At 46.7% G+C, this 14149-nt stretch overlaps 1 protein-coding gene across 3 annotated transcripts in view; it reads left to right on the forward strand.

Moving 5' to 3' along the window:
• LOC135400540 (solute carrier organic anion transporter family member 74D-like) overlaps positions 1-14149 on the forward strand; it is an 80724-nt gene that overhangs the window by 28730 nt on the left and 37845 nt on the right. The window lies entirely within an intron of this gene.

A 14149-nucleotide genomic window follows, 5' to 3' on the forward strand; every position in this document is an offset into this window, starting at 1 on the left:
CGGTGGGTTCTTCGATCGTTTCAGAACTGTCAACTGGCGCTGCAACTTACCAATCAAAGTCATCAGCTGATGAATACAACTAACATCATGAAAGTTACCAAAATAATTTTACGTCCAAAACCTACCGGACCTCTCCAACGGGTATTACTCCCCCCCCCCCCGCCCACTTTTTTTTCCCTTTGCGTAAGGGTCATGCGTAAGTCGTAGCGTGACTTTCTTTAATTCATTATAAATTCGAGGTACTCATCTGCTCGTACATTTAGGGTGGTAATTAACCGCAGAATGGGAAATACTAACGGGATTACATTGCCCATGTTGTAAGCGTCAATGCGTGAAGACACAGGTGACGAAAGAACACAGTACAAGTATAGCTGTATACGGTTCTAACTTCTCAGTTAGCTCGCCACATGGACATGCAGGCGCTGACTATATGCACGTCATGAAGGTACCGACCTGGGTTTGACGGTACAAAGGTCCCTTTTAGATCGCAAGATGCTCGCGTCATGCAACAACAACAGACAAGTTGATGATGATGATGAATGGGGGAAACGACAACGGCAAATATAAAGAGATTGGAATACCATAGGACTTCGATCATTGTTCTGAAGGGCTCATTATTTCATACTTTAAAAGCGATAAAACCCCGTGCCGGTAAACAAGTCAAAGGACGACACAAAGCACAGTGTGTTGTGTCGTCACTTTTAAAGTATGCTACACCGAACAGCCCAATTTTTGACCATTTTCATTATTTCATCCCCCACATAACCACCAGCAATGGGCTAGAGTATCGCCCCTCGAGATGAAACACCCCATTCATCATCTCACAATAAAGTTGTTGCTTTGCAATACCGCCATTTTCTCAACAACGGTGTGGCAATTTAAATATGTGAGAATTGATACAAAAAGACGTACGCCTCCTCCTCTCTCTTTAAATCAGAAGCAATAACCCTATCATTCGTGGGAATGCTGGGTGGAGCAGAGCGTGCTACGCGGTGAAGTTCTGTTTTTCGAGTGTAACTTGTTGAAAACAGGAGACGAGCCGATCTTCGGGCTCTTGCACTCGTTTCCGTGTCCTTGTAACTTCTTCCTCCCACTTCTCCCTTCACTCTCTCCACCACTGTTATACGGACGGGCCTGTACATCAGTGTCGACGTTTGTGCGCCCTGTAATGTTATCGCTTTAAACGATAGGGAGAAATTCACTCGTATTTAAATACTCTTCAAAAATACTTCTCAACGTGAGTATTTACATATACAAAATATAAAGAGTGTTTAAATACCGCGACTACTGTCATAAATACTGTGAGGAAAATGACATATGAAATTACAGAAAAAAGGATCATTCATCATAACAAATCAGCAAGGAACAATAGCATTTATTTGTTGGCTCATCATGGCGATTTTAATAGTGGAGGTTTCGCGAAGACTGCATGCATCTCTTAGACATATTCTGTTCGGCCGTACAATCAGATTCACAAAGGAGAACAGCATGTCCACAGGTGCCGATGAACAAATGCTTGTATTAAATTTGACTAAGATGCTTCGTACAACAAGGTAATCGGGTAGTCGCGACCGTTGTCCACAACAGCAGTGAAAAACTCGCCATCTGTGTGCAGTATATTCTATATTTAGGAGTATTTATTAAGTATTTACAAGAACACCTGAAAATTTGTATTGAAATATAATTATAAATACATTTTTCGAGTCTGTTTAAATACAAAATATAAATACGTGTGTTTATATTTTAAATAGTATTTTAATTACAGCGTGTTTAAATACTGCACATTCCTGGTTATGATACACTCGTAAAACAACTTCACCGCATTACACCTGGTGATACCTTTTGTCACAAAGTGATGAGCCGCGTAAGTGTCAGAAAAAGGCATGCCATCCGGGGCGATGATTTGGCTGGGAGCATGTTATGTGGTGAAGTTCCGTTTTAAGGTAGTTTTTACAAAAAGGCGTACACCCTCCTCTTCCACAAAAATAATGTGCGATGACGGTGTCACACAGAACAATGATTGGCCTTCGGCGCCTCAGCGCGTTATGTGGTGAAGTTCTGTTTTCAGAGTGTATCCTGGGCTATAAACTATGTATTGAAATAAGCAAATTATTTATAGATTTGTTTTATAATAGCGTCCCATATGTAGACAACAGTAGGTTGCAATGTATGACTTCCTGCCTCCAAATATGTTCTGCTACTCGCTTTCAAAGTCCTTTCCGGCGACGAGTGCTGAGAGAAACACGTCAGGGACATCGGCAAGCTTCTTTCAACAAGGGCTTCTTTGAAGCTGTAGAGAACCACTGCTTCGAAAGAGTTCTAGCCTTCCCGTGTGTCAGGGTATAACTGCATGGAGCTGGTATGAGTCAATCGCGGAGGGGAAGACATGCCTCGTGCCTATCACCGCCGACGGGGGTTCGTGAGACTTCTTTTTTTCCTTTCCTCAATTTTGAAGCGCCGTGTTTCTATCAGTGGCGGATCCAAGGGGGGGGGGGATCGCCCCCCCAAACGTCAATTTATATATTGGAATTCCCTCTCTCCTCTCCCCCACTACGCGCTGCAACAAAGAACCCCCCCCCAAAAAAAACAACAACAACAAAAAAAAAAACAGGGCCTGCATCCGCCCCTGGTTTCTATTCATAACTTTATATGTCTTCAAGCGTATTGCGTAGAGGCAGGAAAGCGGTATTAAAACAATAAAATGGACACTGCGGTACTTGACTATCTTCTAAACATCGGAGACGCCGGGATGCTGCGTTAATTCATCGGGTGCGGCTCAATGTCGCTTTACCGTGTATTCACACGGAGGACATCCTCACGGAAGATTCTAGTGGAAGGAAAAGCGAAAACACTGCTCACAGAGCCGAAGTTCCGTCCTATCCCATGTTATGTCCAGCATTCACATGGCGCCATTCGTGGCAGACGACACTCAGCAGACGACACTTGGCAGACGACACCGTCAGCGTCCTTTCCTGTCGTCTGCTACGGAATATCTTGTGGCTGTGTCGCAGGATATTCCCCACGCCTATACGTGAAGCAGCGTACGTGAAGACATCACGTTGAGTGCTCGCGCTCACGTGACAGCAGGAGGCTATAACTTTTTTTTTCTTTTTTTGCATTTGCTGCTGTATTCTGTGGAATACACGGTTACAGGTCACCTTCGAATGCAGCACGTGTCACGCTGTGTTTTGTTTTGATTGCTGTGAGAATTTTGATTCAGAGGATGTAATAGCTATACAGCTCCTGCAATGGAGCAGGTAGCACCCATGGTGGGTTGCTGAAAGCTCCAATGTTTACTTTATTTCACCCATTTCACTAGCTAACTAACTACAGCACGTGTACTCTGCAGTGAAGTTCGTGCACTCTAAAAACAGAACTTCACCGCATAGCACGCTGTGCGCGAACCATTGCCAAGAATGATAGGGTTATCGCTTCTGATTCGAAGAGAGACGGGGGCGTACGCCTTTTTGTGGCAGTTTTCATATATCCAAATTGCCACAAAAAGGCGTACGCCCACCTCTCCCTTCGAATCAGAAGCGATAACCCTATCATTCGTGGCACTGGTTGGTTCACAGCGTGCTATGGGGTGAAGTTCTGTTTTTAGAATGTATTCTCTAAATCAGAACTTCACAGCACAGCACGCTCCTAGCCAACCATCATCCCAAATGACACCGTTGTGCCCCCTGATTTGCTGAAGACGGGAGACGTACGCCTTTTTGTGACACTTATGCAGCACATAATTGTCACAAAAATGGCGGACGCCTCCCGTTTTCACCAAATCAGGGGTGGAACGATCTCATTCGGGATGATAGTGGACTAGGAGCGTGCTATGCGGTGAAGTTTTGATTTAAGTGTGTACACTCTGAAAGCAGAACCTCACCGCATAGCAGGGTCTGCGCCAATCATTGCCACGAATGATAGGGTAATCGCTTCTGATTCGAAGAAAGACGGGGGCGCACGCCTTTTTGTGTCAATTTGGACACATGGTAATTGTCACAAAAAGGCGTACGCCTACCTCTTTTCTCGAATCAGAAGCGATAACCGTATCATTCGTGGCAATGGTCGGCGCAGAGCATGCTCTGCGGTGAAGTTCAGTTTTTACAGTGTATGGCTGGGAGCGTGTTATGCGGTGAAGTTCTGCTTTCGGGATGCCTCTGCTTTTGTAATTCGGGATGATGATCATCATCCCGAATTACATGGCTCTCGCTTCTCCGATTTGTCGAAAAATGGAGGCGTACGTATTTTTGTGACACTTATGCACGGGTGTTAATTGTCACAAAAGAACGTACGTCCCGCCCTTTCCACAAATCAGGAATGATGACCTTACCATTCCGTTCAATGGTTCGCCTTCAGCGTGCTGTGCGGTGAAGTTGTGTTTTAAGAGTGCATTGCATAGAATAATATCGCTATCACTCCCGACTTATGGAAATGGCGGGGCTTATGATTTTTTCTGACAATTGTTGTAGCACCGTAAGTGTCACAAAAAGGGTTACGCCTCCTGTTTTCAACATATCAGATGAGAGAACGATGCCCTTCGGGATGCCTGTTGGCGTGTTATGCAGCAAAGTTCTATATTAAGAGCGCGAAGCACTTTCTTCCTTTCTGCCCATATTAGATAAGGATTACACTTACAGTGTCTCCAAATTAAGGGCGCGCGACCCCTTTCGGCCTCTATGGAATTTTCGATGCCTTGTTAAAATCGTACAACAACAACAAAAATATAATCATGACTATGGCCTGGGGTAAAATCGTACAGCTGCGCGAGGAACTGTTCAATTTGGGTTAAATACGTTCAAGCAGATATGTTAACAACGGTCACGTCACGTCCAGCCAGCACTCACGATGACATCGTTCTGTTTTCTCAATGTTTAGAACAGGAGGCGTACGCTCTATCTACGTTAGATACGATAAGTGTTACAAAATTGGCGTACGCCCCTCGTCTTCAGTAAATCAGGAAACAGAGCCATATCATTCTGAATGCTGGTGGGCCTCGAAAGAGTCATGCGGTGAAGTTCCCACTGCAGACAAGGATACCGTTATCACTCCTGGGCGATTCCACGCGAAATGATCCAGCGGACCTGCTCGTCCCTCATAAAACTATCGCGAATTTTTATGAAATTTTTTTAGCAGTCCCTAATAGTGCAAAGCGACACACCACGAGACATTTCTTCCCAAATCTCAATGTGGCGGGTGCTACACACGAGCAAAGTTCGCAGCGCTGGCGAAAACCGTGCCTGGCGTCAGCGGCAGCTGCGGCTCATAGAAAACACCTAGAACTGCGCGGTTTTCTTTTGCGTATAGAGGAAACAATGCTTTACACAGCGTTCAAATCCCGGTTGTCGTGCTGTAGTCGGTCCTGGTATACAAAGGCCGGAAGTTTCGCAATTTTCCTCCTACTTCGCGATTTTTTTGTGGAAAATCAAATCATTAAATTTTAATGAATATTTTTCTCTGACAAGGCCTCGTGGAATACTTCAACAGGAAAAATCGCGAGACACGTAATTCCTGTAGTCATTGCAGGAAAAAAAGAGGAAGTATGCGAGTTTTCGAAAATTCGCTACAATCGAGCGTAAAACACGCAATGAACAGGTCGGAAGAGACGCCTGAAACCAACGCAGTTTTATAGAACGACCCTTTCTCTACAACATATTAAAAAATCTCGAGGGTGTTTTTTTGTATACAGGAGAAAATAATTTTTTTGTAGTAGAGGGTGTTACGACCACAGTGACCCACGTTGCATGTGTCCAGTGGGGTGCTATATTTGTTTCTTGGGCTCCTGTTTTAATTCTTTTGATTTTCCATTTTTCTCTGGTCTGGTTGGGTTTTAATGAGCAAGCCATATGGTGTGGCACAGACTTCTGCAAGGTTATCATAGCCTTTGCTTCTGTAGCATAACACGCGTATTGCAATCCTGGGTGGCTAAGTTTATGGCATTGTTCCCGGTGTGCACGGTGCCGGCAACGGAGATTGGGGATTAGCGTTGATGGACAGGTCTAAGTAATACTTTTCGTCGTGTGAGCTAAAGCCCTGCGCGGGGGAGCTTTTGCACATTCGCATCCTAACCGAAAAATCCGCGTCTCCCACGGCAAGCAGCAATAGTTCAGTTCCTATGCTCGATATATCAGGCCAATTTTCCAGGAAATAAACGTTATTTCCCGTCAGCACATAGCCCCATAAGTGTCACAAAAAGGCATGCGCCTCCCGTTTTTCAACAAATCGCGGGAAAGAAAGATGTCATTCGAGGTATAAGTGATTGACGAGTCAAGATGTGTATCAGTGTCTTTTCACAGAGTCCCGTGTCTCCCACACACTGAAAACAGAACTTCACCGCAGAGCACGCTGTGCGCAAAACATTGCCACGAATGATTGGGTCGCTTCTGATTCGAAAAGAGAGGTGGGCGTACGCCCCTTTTGTGCCCATGTATCCAAATCGACACAAAAAGGCGTACGCCCCCTGTCTCTCTTCGAATCACAAACGATAACCCTATATCATTCGTGGCAATGGTTGGCGCACAGCGTGCTATGCGGCGAAGTTCTGTTTTGAGGGGCGGGTCTTGCTCAACCACCACTCTAACACTTTGCTCTCCCCGACGAACTCATGCACCCTCTTCACATCTCCACTCTTCATCCTCTATCCTCCATCTGTCCTTCTTTTCTTTTTTTTTTTGACTATAGACGTGACGACGGCCACTTCTGTGTGGCCAACAACGGCGAGTCGATCCTCCATTACCCCCCCCCCCCCCCTCTTGTTTTTAGGGTGCACACGTTAGGTCTATAGGGAATCGAAGTATCCATATTTTGTTGTTCTGATCCATTCATGTCACCATAACGCATATTCTCCAAGGGTTCGCGAATTCGCCCGAGTTCTGTTTTGAGAGCGTGTAATTGCGGGTGACTTACTTTTATCGAAGCAACCTATACCGGGAACACAGCCGGATAGTATCAAAGCCTACCGCTTATTATGAACACTGATACGAAGCGCATTTTGCAGTCACCGAGACGCCTCGCGCAAGGAGTCCGTTAAGCGTGACGCAAACCGCCGCGCCACATCCAGGCGACGCAAATATAACAGGCGTCGCCTAACAACGTGGGTGAATGGCCATCGATTTTTCGCCCCCTCCCCCATCTCTCTCTCTCTCTCTTTCTCGCTGGAGTACGATGCCACCGATCTGTGCGCGCGCATGTCTCCTACACGTGACGGGTCTACTAACCTGCCCGGTGTAAAAAAACGAAAAAAGAAAAATCCGAGACGTTTGCCGGCTACGAATATGACGGCGACGTTAAGATAAGGGAATTCGTAAGAGGCCGAGTTCACGGTCGAAGGAATCTATGCTGATTCAGGCGTCGTCGACACATCGACGATAATGAGACCCCCGATGTGAAGATTGACACGTAAGGTTATTGTATAGGACGGATTGATCGCTTTTGCGGATGGTTTCGTGATGAGGCCGATGCCTTGCGTGACACAGGTACTATAGGAATTGAACGGTGTCTATGTTTGTATCGATTTTTTTATTTTTTCAACATCGATGCTAAGGATGTTTGGAAAATAGAGTTTTAGTAGATGGGAAGGTGTTCGCCATAACGGGCCCGAAAATATATGATAAGCCAATATCACCCCTTTCCTCTGGAGTGGGTGACGTCACGTTGCTGATCTGTGTTTTCGCTTTCGTACAGTACGTGTTTACTAAAGCTACCTGTTGTCGGTACTTTATTGAATATGTCTACAAATATCGTTAAAATGTGAATATTTTTCAGGAGGATATCGATACATACGGCATACAGAGTGTCGCTACGAATATGCTCCAAGATAGAAAAATTAATAAATAAATAAGAAGACGGATCACTCCACACAAATGAGACCAGCGAAACGTTAACAGTTGCGCATCGTGGTCGCCAGTATTTTTAAAATTGACAATTAGATTATTAAAATTAACTCAGTTTTAATACATCGGTTTAAAGGGGCTGTGAACTCTACCAAGCTACTCTCTTAAAAATGAACTTCACCAAAAAGCACGCTCCTACCCAACATCAGCCCTGGTGACATCGTTCTCTCCCCTGATTTGTTGAGGCGTAGACCATTTTGTTGAAAACTGGAGGCGTACGCCTTTTTGTGACACTTGATGACGCGGAAATGTTAATTGTCATAAAAAGGCGTACGCCCCGCGCTTTCCACAAATCAAGAGTGATAGAGATGTACAATGGTTGGCCTTCCTCGTGCTATGTGGTGAAGCTTTGTCTTAAGGGTGTATCCTGCCGATTCTGTTGGCTCCAAACGGCGATTTTAACTTGTTGGATGGGACACCTTTTGTACAGATGAATCTGATAGGTCCGTACCGTCACCACATATAGCACGCTACTAGCCAACCATCATCCCCAAGGACAGCATTCTCCCAGGAATGTGCGTCCTGGGCCGACTTCTAAGGGAACTGTGCCGACATATGTCTGAAGGCGTCTGAGGAAAACCCAGGAAAACGCCGGACAGCGCAGCCGGCACCGGGATTCGGACCCTCCAGGTCTTTTAAAACGGAAGTTCACCACAAAGCACGGTGAAAGCTAATCAATGAACGGAATGATTACGTTATCGCTCCTGATTTGTGGAAAGCGTGGGGGCGTACGCTTTTTTGTGTGACAATTAATCATCATCATCACCTGCTACAGTCGTGACGATGGCCACAGCTGTGAGGCGGCCGACAACGGCAAGCTATTATCATCACCTCCACCACCTTGTGACAATTAACATAACTGCATAAGTGCCACAAAAAGACGTACGCCTCACTTTTTTTTACCGAACCATGGGGCAGAACGGTTGGTGGTTGGCTACACTCTGAAAACAGAACTTCACCGCATAGCACGCTGTGCGCCAAACATTGCCACGTATGATAGCGTTATCGATTCGAAGAGAGAGGAGGGCGTACGCCTTTTTGTGTCAATTTGAATATATGATAATTAACAGAAAAAGGTGTACCCTCCATCTGTCTTCGAATCAGAGGCGATAGCCCTATCATTCGTGGCAATGGTTGGCGCACATCGTGCTATGCGGTGAAGTTTGTTTTAAGAACAACAACAACAAATAAATCATGACTATGGCCTGGGGTTGTTTTAAGAGTGTAGGGCTTAGCAAATGGAATACACGTAATACACATGAAATGCACGTAAACGAAACTCACATGTGCGTATTGTCATCAAGTGTTTATGATGAGGAGTGTCCTCTTTTTTTTTTCTTTTTTTTCTATCACATCACATCACGATGACGAGTAGACAAGTCTACGTCGACGAAAGGGATCTGTGAATGGTACGAATGACTGATATCGATGCGCCTTCTGATGTGCTGAGGACGACGGGCGCATACCTTTTGTTCTCAACAAATCAGGAAAGAGAACTATATCATTCTGGCTGCTGGTTGGCAATGACCCTCACTACGCAGTGAAGTTCTGTTTTTAGAGTGTAGATCGGGTATATGAAAGAAAAAAACATGTTGGCGTTAGTCCCAACGTCGTCAGGACTGGCTCATCCAATACTCGCTGTTGCTTTAGTGCATTAGTTGCTTCGCGGATATTTACGTTTGAAAATATATACAGGGTGTTTCAGTTAAATCCCCGGGCTAAATAATTCGCGAACCGGTGCACCAATCGAATAACTTTCTTTTTTACAAGTATCTGTCCAATACCGCCTACAAGATGCGCACCGCGTGAATGAGCGGGAGGCGCTCACTATTTAAATAAAAATGCAAATGAGTTTCGTAAAAAAGCGTAACTTCTAAAGCAGGGCGCTGTCGGTATTAAAATGGGTACTACCCCTTTTGGGACCTTCAGTGGACACCTTTCAGAGAAAAATCTGCCACCGAAGCGGGTCATTTGTTGCAGTAATTAATTGGTTTCGGTTTACGTATTTTTGTCGCGGCTGGTCGCGGCGAAGCGCAAAAGGACGTAATTCATTGGTGTAATTCATTGGTGTAAGGACGTAATTCATTGATGGATAAGGGAGTGAAAGAGCGTCTTTTTGCGCTTCGCCGCGACCAGCCGCGACAAAAATACGTAAACCGAAACCAATTAATTACTGCAACAAATGACCCGCTTCGGTGGCAGATTTTTCTCTGAAAGGTGTCCACTGAAGGTCCCAAAAGGGGTAGTACCCATTTTAATACCGACTGCGCCCTGCTTTAGAAGTTACGCTTTTTTACGAAACTCATTTGCATTTTTATTTAAATAATGAGCGCCTCCCGCTCATTCACGCGGTGCGCATCTTGTAGGCGGTATTGGACAGATACTTGTAAAAAAGAAAGTTATTCGATTGGTGCACCGGTTCGCGAATTATTTAGCCCGGGGATTTAACTGAAACACCCTGTATATATATATGTATTGGAGCCTCTCCACTTTCTTTCTTCTCGCTCTTAAAAATAAATTTTACAAAAAACTTCAATGGGGCGCTTGCTGGCTACGTTCGCATTCCCAGCAGGCAGTACTTGACGAGAGAAGTTTGGCCCCTTTTTGATGGGCCTCTCTTGCAACTGTCGCCTGCTCTTCAACAATGACTGTGTGGTTGATGGTTCTTCCCTAAGAGGCCTTGGATTGCATTCTTCTCTTAGAGCATGATGCCATGTGATCGAATAGAAGTCCCTGTGCGAGGAGGCACGTATAGCTCGAGGTATACCTGCAGAGTCCCGCATTTCTTGGATGTTGTTGTTGTACGGTGCTTTTTACGCTTTAGATCCATATTTATGCGCTTGAAGCACCCCTACACTCTTAAAAATGAACTTCACCACATAGCACGCTCCTAGCCAACCATCATCCCGAATGACAACGGTCTCGCCCTAGATTTGTTGAAAACGGGAGAAGGAGCCTATTTTGTGCCTATTTTGTGCTAGTATGCACGGCACAAAATAGGCTCCTCCTCCCGTTTTCAACAAATCTAGGGCGAGAACATTGTCATTCGGGATGATGGTTAGCTAGGAGCGTGCTATGTGGTGAAGTTCATTTCTAAGAGTGTACTCTCTAAAAACTGAACTTCCCCGTATAGCACGCTGTGCGTCAGCCGTTGCCGCGAATTTTTGCCATGTACGCCCTCTTCTCTCTTCGAATCAGAAGCTATAACCCTATCATTCGTGGCAATGGTTGGCGCACAGCATGCTATGCGGTGAAGTTCTTGTTGTTGTGTTGCGGTGAAGGTGTTGTTGAATAGTGTAGCGTCACTGCTCACGTCAGTGCGCTGCTCTTCAGTGGTGGATCACCCCATGTCATAGTCACGATTTATTTCTTGTTCTTGTTGTTGTTGTTGTCGTTAACGCGGAGCTGTAGGAATTCCACAATATTTTCCTTCTTCCTGCGCTGGTGCTCCGAGACGAATCGACTTCATAATCTGCTGAAGCTCCGTTGTATACGAGTCGACGAAACCGGGACTCGGATCATGTATACGTATTGGGATTTGGTATAGATGCGAGTGCGAGAGTTTGTTGAACGACCACATTAAAAAAAAAGTACGACGGTGTTCAGTTCCGGTTGAGGATGGAGAATATGGCTCTCATTTCTTTTTTCTTTCGTCAGTTTACGACTTGCTGCTACGAATCGACAGAAACCCCACTCCTAAAACAGAGGGTGGTGGTGGAACTGAAACACAACTTCACCACATAGCACGCTGAAGTCCAACCATTGTACAAAGTCATACCTATCGCTCTTGATTTCTGGAAAGCGTGGGGCGTACGTCTCTTTGTGACAATTACCGTAACTGCATAAGTGTCACAAAAAGGCGTACGCCTCTCGTTCTCAACAAATCAGGGGGCTTAATCGCTTCAGTCGTCGTTACGGTCGTTACAGGCTAACGAGTGGCGGGAAATTTAAAAATGTGGGCACGAGATAAAACACGTGCACGGCGCGCTTCGCCCAGTACGTGAAGGCCGTGGTACACGTCACGCGCAATGTGTCACGTGCCCACCTTTTAAAATTTCCCGCCACTCGTTAGCTTGTAACGGCCGTAACGACGATGAAGCGATTAAGCCCCCAGAAGAGAGAACGATGTCATTCGAGATGATGGTTGGTGGCACAGTTCCCCTAGAAGTCGGCCCAGGACGCACATTTCCCCAGGGCGTTAGTCGTGACGTTGCCCACATATGTGAGGCCGACAACGGCAAGCCCTTTCACAATCACCACCACCACCACCTCTGTGGTGGTGGTGGTGGTGGTGCTGGTGAAAGGGCTTGCCGTTGTCGACCTCACAGAGGTGGGCACCGTCACGTCTAACGCGCTGGGAAAATGTGCGTCCTGGGCCGACTTCTAAGGGAACTGTGCCGACATTTTTAAGTGGGGGGGGGGGGGTCGAGGTAGCTTGCCGTAGTTGGCCGCACTCAAGTGGGCATCGTCACGACTATAGCCACACAAAAAAAAGGAAAGTGGGAGAGGGGAGTTGAGGACTTCAAAGTGACTTTAAGTGATGGTGAAAGGGCTTGCCGTTGTCGGCCTCACGTATGTGGGCAACGTCACGACTGACGCCCGGGGAGAATGTGCGTCCTGGGCCGACTTCTAAGGGAACTGTGCCGACATATGTCTGAAAGCGTGAACTTCAGGTGGGGGGGGGGGGTGATGGCAGGATAGGCTCGCCGTTGTTGGCCACACAGAAGTGGGCGTCGTCACGACTATAGCCAAAAAAAGAAAAGGAAAACGCATAGCAAAACAAAACACAAAGGAAGGACGGACGGATGGAGGATAGAGGAGGTTGAAGGATGGGGATGCGGTGAGGTGCACGAGTTCATCGGGGAGAGTACAGTATTAGATGGGTCGATCAGCAAGGCCTGTCTTCAGCAGGAAGAGAATGAGGTTTCTTGCTTTGGCGGAACGTTCGGCAGAAGAACCAGCGGGGTAGAGGATGTCTGCTAGCGAGCCCGAGGTGGAGCGAGGGAGATGTGTTTCGCGCGCAGAATGGTATGCTCGGCAGTCTCGCAGGATGTGTCCGATGGTTTCGGGTTGTTGACAGTGGCCACAGCAGGCGTCACCCCTAGAGCCTATCTTGAACAGCTGGGAATTCGTGAACGCGCACCCAGTGCGGAGCCTATGGAGCATGGTCTGGATGCTTCGAGGAAGATTTTTCGTGGGAAGAGGAGGGCGATTATGATGCATGATGTCCCGTATTCCAGGGTGGCGCTGTTCAACAAGGAGCTGAACAGACATCTGCCTGTCGGCGTCGTCCGGAGTTGGCAAAACATTGCTGCAGCCCAGGTGTGCCGAGGACGCCAGCTGGTCCGCCCTTTCGTTGCCGCCGACACCGACGTGGGACGGTATCCATTGGAAGGCGATATCGCCTCCAGCTTGTTTATGTTGGGCGCACGATCTTCTGATGCTTCGCGCTAAGATGTTGTCACACATGGGGTTCATCACGTCCCATAGAGCGCTTCTCGAGTCTGTGAGTAGGACTGCTCTGGCAAACCCTCGTACCTGGACCGCAGCAGCTGCATGCAGGAGAGCCAGGAGCTCAGCAGTCGTGGAGGATATCGGGTAACGCGATGATCTCCCTTGCCGAACTTCAGGTGGACTTCACCACATACCACGCTCCTAGCCAACCATCGTCCGGAATGTCAACGTTCTCTCCCTTGACTTATTTTCTGAAAATTGGGGGAATTGAGAATACGCAATTTTTCTGGCAATTATGAACTGCATAATGCCACAAAAAAGGCGCGCGCCCCCGTTTTCAGCAAATCAATGGAGAGAACGTTGTCATTCGGGTTGATCGTTGCCCAGGAGCGTGCCATGCGCTGAAGCTCTGCTTTTAGAGTGCATGTAGCGAAGAAATGGTGTTATACTAGGTATACATGGCGAAATGGGTAGCAGTATTTTCGTCGCCAAGAAGAAACAAAATTCGCGTCTTTCAGCACCTCAAGGACGGAGTTTGTGATTTTTCGTTTCGAAATGCAGAATTTACGGTCTGCCATGACCGAAATAAAAGTCCGCGTTTTTTAATCCGAATCGTCCGAATCTTTGAAAGAAAGGGAATCGTTGAATCCCAGCTCATGTGCGATGCGGTATTCGAACGTGCGGGATATTCCCGCGCGACACCGCTCGCGTGCATCCGTTCAGTTATCAGTGGATGGTGAGCGTACTCCTTAGAACGACATCTGTTTGTATTAGGAACGAAGGTCATAGGTGTGACGCTCAAACCTAAT

Source organism: Ornithodoros turicata, chromosome 7, assembly GCF_037126465.1.
Source record: "Ornithodoros turicata isolate Travis chromosome 7, ASM3712646v1, whole genome shotgun sequence".
NCBI lineage: Eukaryota > Metazoa > Arthropoda > Arachnida > Ixodida > Argasidae > Ornithodoros > Ornithodoros turicata.